We start from the raw sequence: 6,660 nt of genomic DNA, 5'->3' as shown, positions 1-6,660 counted from the left end.
ATAAATTTTCTTGGTTTTTTTCTCAAATTGTCTTCAAAGTCTCATCCCCATTGCTATAAAGCCCATTCAGTTTCCCCAAAGGTGTACTGAAACAGTGATTATTTTAAACCTTCGCAAATAAGTAAATTTTGGTGCGACATTCCACGATCAATAAATTTCAGGCAGAAGTTGACGTCATAATCCCCGTATTTCAGCGATCCAACTCATTTGTACTTCCATGAAATGTTTCTATAACATAAAAACACTGATAAATAATCAAATTTAAAAAAAAAACACCCTTTTGATAAAAATTTACGATGTTGCTGCGCACGAAACACAGTTGCTGGTTTGAGAAGTTGTCAAAATGCGTTGTATTGTTATTCAATGCACGGAATACTCAAGTAGACTTGTTTGATGTTTCAAAGATGCTGTATTTAGAAAGAATAAACACATCTTAATGAAAAAAGAGAACACCCGGCACCGTAAAATGTCAAAAAAGTGGACTTGGAATTTCATTTATTATCGTTCTTGCTTGACCCAATCTCACCCCCATTTTCAATGTTTTAGACATCGTACCGAAAAAAATGATTTTTTTGTGGGAAAATCAAACAGATTCCGGAAAATACCTGTGATGTGTAATGAAAAGACTTTCAACATTCTACTAATACAACGATAGAGCTTAGAGTACATGCGTGATACTTTGTACAGGAGAATTTTAATGTTGTAAATTTTATCTAGTTTCAACATGCAAGTTTATTGATGTAGTAAACAAAAACTACTATTTCTAAAAATGTATATTGTTATGAATTATGTGCAATAATATGTTCTCTAACATATGAATTATTAATTTTTGTAATATCAGCGTTATTAGCTGAAATATTTCACAAAACATATTTTTCCGTTTTGACCCAATCTCACCCCCTAGACTCATTGTCACCCCCATCGACGGTATATAATCAATGAAAATATAGTGCATTTTTAGACACTGGTGCAAAAGTTACAAAGATATCATGAAGCAAATCATGCTGTCCGAAACTGGGGGACAGAAGGTGCTAGACCAAAATTGTAGTTTGATCATATTTTATTCTAATATGGAACAAAACACATTCTCACTCTCATATTATGTTGGTTTTCGATTAAGCTTGCAAGATCCAAATTATTTTTCCATATTCAAAGCTATTATTATTTCAGTTCAAATTTCAGGCGATACTGTCAACTTTTTATCTTTTTTTTTTTTGTTTTTTTTTTTTAAAAAAAAAAAAGCTTGCATATTTCATTGATGTGTTGTTCTACGCAAACATAACTCTCCATTATAGCTTTTTTTTCTTCTAATACACCATTTTGATTGAACCATTATTTCCCAATGTTTCTAAGTTGTCCGGTATTGAGTGCTATCCCGTTCTGGGTGATCTCCCTCTATATTGAAAAGAATCAGTTTCGAATATTTCAGTATTGTATATCATATTATAATTTTCAGATTGCTAGAAAGCTACTTAACCGATTTAAATGAATTTTAAAAACAGCTCTTCAGTACCCATATTAGTCTATTTATTAATACTTAAAGCATAACTAAATTGCTTCAATACTCGTGCTGCCACCTATCCGTCACTGTTGTTAGCGCAGTGCCAACTGCCATCCACCAGTAGGTGTAGGTGGAGTACCTGTGAAAAAATATTCAAAAGCGACAGCACCAACACCGTTCACATCACCATGAAAGTTAGAGTCAGTTCAACTTATCGCCCATTCATTTCCTCCTGAACACAGCTAACAGTCACATGTAGCAAGTATTAGTCACTTGTTGAGCGGTTCGGTTCGGTTCAGTTGGCCAGTTCATTCATGTGGGTATCATATGTAGGACAGGGATACGGGTAGCGTTGACCGGCTCAACGAAACAAAACAGAGAAAAAAGCAACAACCGTAATCAAAACTACGCCACACGGAATGAACAATGAATGCGGTGTTTTGGTATGGAGCATTTCTGAGTCATCATTGATTGAATATTTTCGACTGTTGTGTGTATTGTCGATAGCTTGCACGAAAAACGCGAACTCGATTAATTTCTACTGCGGCAGCAATCGAAAAATTGACTGTTTCAACGATGAACGTATACTAAAATTCATAGCTTTATCCGGGTTGAAGAGAATCAATATCAAATTTTACTATTTATATATGACAACGTTTGAAATACAAATGATAATATTTTTTTTTGTTCAAATTAAAAATTTTACCATGATTCCATGTTTTGTTGTTAATAAATTATTCGAAAACTTAAAAGGATGATATTTCTACAACAAAATTTGCTATCATTTCATATTTCGTGTTTGGTGTGATATTGAATCTTATTATTTGATTAATTATTGAGTTAATAACTGGATGTGATTGTAAAATTTGTTCTTATTTTTACATTATTTTGTTATTCATTTCTACACGGGTAACCATATATTCTTAAGTGTCAAGAAAAATAGAGATTCCTGGCTAACTTCAGGGAATACTTCATAGACGATTCTTCGACATTTCCCCGAATGCAATTTCCTCGAATGACGTTTTCCCGAATTAAATATTTCCTCGTTTGTACCGTTTCCCCGAAAAATCGTAATGTAATTTACATACCGTAAAACGGGGTAACTTTGATAATGCGGGTAACTTTAATAGTGCGTAACCCACCACATACTAAACGAAATATCATAATTTCTGTTAATCAGTTAAGCAAAACGAATGGAAAACTAAAAAATATTAGTATGCCACTTCATGTAATAGCGGTTTTCATTTAAATCAAGAACATTTTAGGCTTTTTACACGAATTTAAAAAAAAATACAAAATTTTAGCATTTTTGAAACGTTTACAAACAATCTGTTCTACGATCACTATTTGATGTAGTTTTGAATAGTTGGCCACTTATCTTTGACAGCCTAGTTATAATAGAACTTGAATACGGTCTCAAATCTCTTAGCGAAAAGCATTTTCACAAACTGGGACCATTTTTGTAATCTAAGTCAGAAATTTCCATATAACGTTAAACGCCTAGAGGTATGCAATCCCGAGGAGGGAAGAATAACTCGCCAATAACTTATGCATACCATAAGTTGGTATCATACCACAATTAGGTATTGTTCAGTTATCAATACCTCATTTTGGTATTATAATGGTATTTGAAAAAAATGTTTAAAATTATTAAAAATACTTCATTTTGGTATTCGACAGCTATTGAGGACTGCTGGAGGTATTGAACTGGTATTGAAAAATTTCACTTCTATATGAAAATCCATCAAGTATTATTTAGGTATTACAATACCTGATCTAGTTATCAGTTTGGTATTTGAAGAATATGCAGAAGGTATTATTTGAGGTATTTTACCTCTTATGCAGGGCTTAATCATACCTCATTTAGGTTGTAAGTATTAGAAATTATCTGGTATGGAATACCTCAATTTGGTATTCAGTAGTTATTTTCTTCTGCTCGGGATGCCCTACAAATGTTCGTTATTCATTCAATTTTGTTCGAATCATACTCCATTATCAAAGTTACCCCAAAACAGAAAACCAACTTTCGATTATATGAAAAATTATATATCCATTCAAAATAAATCTTTTGTCAATTTATCGACTGTAATCGATAGCTAGGATGCCAGTACTTGTTTTAAAAATATAAATTGTAAATCTTTGAAACAGCATGCAAAAATATTCAAGTTTTCTTCGACAAAACTATCAAAGTTACCCCGTTTTACGCTACTGAAAACTATTCATGATCTTGCTGCCAAAAAGTATTTAACGTGCTAGCTCATGTAAGACTAGATGCAAATTGAATAGTTTGTTATAAAATCCATGTGTTTAAGGTATCAGATGTTCATAATGATGTGCCACGTGCATTTGACTCAACACAACTTAGATTTTTTTTTGTTATAGCCTGATGAAAAAAAGTGAGCACATGATAGGCACGCCATACAAAATTAACAAGGCAGTCTCTTTACTAGTCTAAACCTCAAATTTGATTGTATACATTCCTGTCGTAGCATATTCCATCCGGACCATTAGATCTCTTTTTTTCTCAAATTTGTTCGTGGTGGATAGGAATGACGTCGCCAAGTAGCTGTCAGATTTTGAAATAAATGACCTTCTTAAGGTGAAAATGAATCGAAGCCAAATCTCAAATTTTCAAGTGCACAAATCTGGAGAACCAAACATCCGTTTAAGCTGAAAACTTAATCGATTGGTCCCTAGCTGGCGGTGAATCAATCATAACTCAAGAACGAAACATCCAAGAAACAAAGTTTTTTTAATGAAAATAATGCAAATTTTCTCAGGAATAAAAAAAATATTACCTGGAAAAAGTTTTCCACAAAATTTTCCACCGTTGAGAAAATTCGTTAAGAAAGGCCGGAAAAACTATGCTCCTACTCGTGGAAAATTTTCAAAAAAATATTTTGGGAAGATAATTTCATAAGCTTTAATCGCTGACATTTTTGAAATGTACTTTTTTTCGTTTTTGAATTATGGCCAATTTTGTAAAAAATGTGCAAATGTGCCATTTTGAGCCTATTCTTTGAAAAATCCTAACTCAAGGAAGAAGCATCGTAGAAACAAAGTTTTTTTTTATGAAAATGAAAGCAAATTTTCTCAGGAATAAAAAAAATATATTAACTAGAAACAGTTTTCCACAAAATTTTCCACCGTTGAACAAATTCGTAAAGAAAAGCCGGAAAAACTATGTTCCAATTAGTGGAAAACTTTCAAAAATATATTTTTGAGAAGGTCATTTCATAAGCTTTAATCGCTGAAATATTTGAAATCTACTTTTTTTCGTTTTTGAGTTATGGCCAATTTTGTGGAAAATGACCATACAAGCCATTTCTTTGAAAACCCATATATCAATCGAAGCATCGGAAAAACAAAGATTTTTTATCAAAGCAATTGCAAATTTTCTAAAACATCTGAAAAAAGATATGGGATTGGTTTTAATTAAGTATAAGTCGGAATGGATGATATTTTTCATGATAAATTACACCGTTAAGAAAAACTGAAAAAAAAACTGTTTCTGCCTGAATTTTTCATTTTTAATTTTATTTATTCAACCGGGAAGATTGTTTTTGGTTGCTAACACGAGAAGATTTTCGTTTCTTTTTATTATTAAGAACAAAGCATGCTGTATTTTCTTGGTTTTCATGTGCATCTGAGAATTCACTAGCAAAAATGCTTCGTTCGTATTTTGGTATAAATGAATGAAGGGGAAAGTTAACTGTAGTTCAGAGGTTGTGTAAAATGACCGTTTTTGTGTGAAACTCGTAAATGAACTTTAAATGTGAAGATGCCTGGAAGCCAGACCTTGAATTTTCCAGAGCACAAATCTATAGAGAACCAGACAACTGTTTGGGCTGAAAATTTGATCGTTTGGTCACCATCAACAAGTGACCAATCAATCAAAATTTCAGAACAATCAGTTGTCTAGTCAGTGGTCTGACAAAAATCCTGGCTACGTTGATTATCTCACAGTGTGCTCAAAAATAGCTAGACGAAAAATGTGTTACCGTGATGCATCAATACCCGGACACTTAGGCAGCGACATATGTTTAAATACCATTTTCACTATGTATTATGGGTAAACAATTAAAGTTCTATTACTTAATGAATAGCTTTATAGCAAATATTTATGGGAGTGATACATTTTCCTTTAAAAATAACGATTACATAATGAAAATCGGTAGAATAATGAAGCAAATCTTGTCCTTAAATCCGGACACCTGCAGCAAGTGTTGTCTTAAAATCCGGACACTTTTGAATCGAAATCCGGACAATTGTTTCGCTTTTAAATTATTTGTGCAAAAATCACTAAAATTATGTTAGATTTCAATTACACACCATGTATCTTACAATTTGAAGTATTTATGCGACTCACAGTGCTTCAAATGCAGGAATGATGAGTGAAATTTGTATTTGAATTCCCTGCACTGCACTTCCTTATAGTTCAACGGTAGTAATAAAAAATCACACAGTTTTACTCCATACCGTGATGCATCATTACCCGGACACTTAAGCAACACCAAAAGTTCAATCGCTACTTTAAATACGTTTCTGCCAGATCTAGTATAAGTGTTACTATTATTCACATAGATACACGTCTAAACTTTGAATCATGGACAAAAAATATAATTAAAAATGCAAGTTAAACACGAAAAACGTTAAATTAATGAAGCATGTCGTGTTCTTAAATCCGGACACATGCACCGAAATGCCGGACGCTTTTGAATCGAAATCCGGACAGAAGCGTTTGGGTAGACAATGCATGTGAAAAACTAATTAAAGACACATAACTTAAACCTACAATCTTCAATATAATAGAATTTGATGTATTCGTATGCTTAAACATACATGGAAGGCCAAAACGTTGAGTAAAATTACTATTGTTTTACCTGCACTCCATGCCAACAGCCTGCATTTTGGGTTCACTGAAATGATCCTCAATATTTATACTTTTCCTGCGTAAATCTTTTGTCTGGTAATTAGTTACACTTTTTGTTCTGTTATTATACAGTTTTGTTTCAAGTTACATTAAAATGTTTTCCAAAAGCTCGATAAATATAAGGTTTTTACGAAACGTCCGGGTTTATGATCACTGGCCTATAAATCCGGACAGGGTTCGAGGCAGCCTATTTTCACATCACAAATGCTTTTTTGCACAAATGTTC

The sequence above is a fragment of the Aedes aegypti genome, chromosome 1, assembly GCF_002204515.2.
Source record: "Aedes aegypti strain LVP_AGWG chromosome 1, AaegL5.0 Primary Assembly, whole genome shotgun sequence".
NCBI lineage: Eukaryota > Metazoa > Arthropoda > Insecta > Diptera > Culicidae > Aedes > Aedes aegypti.
Note: the sequence above shows the minus strand (reverse complement) of the source record.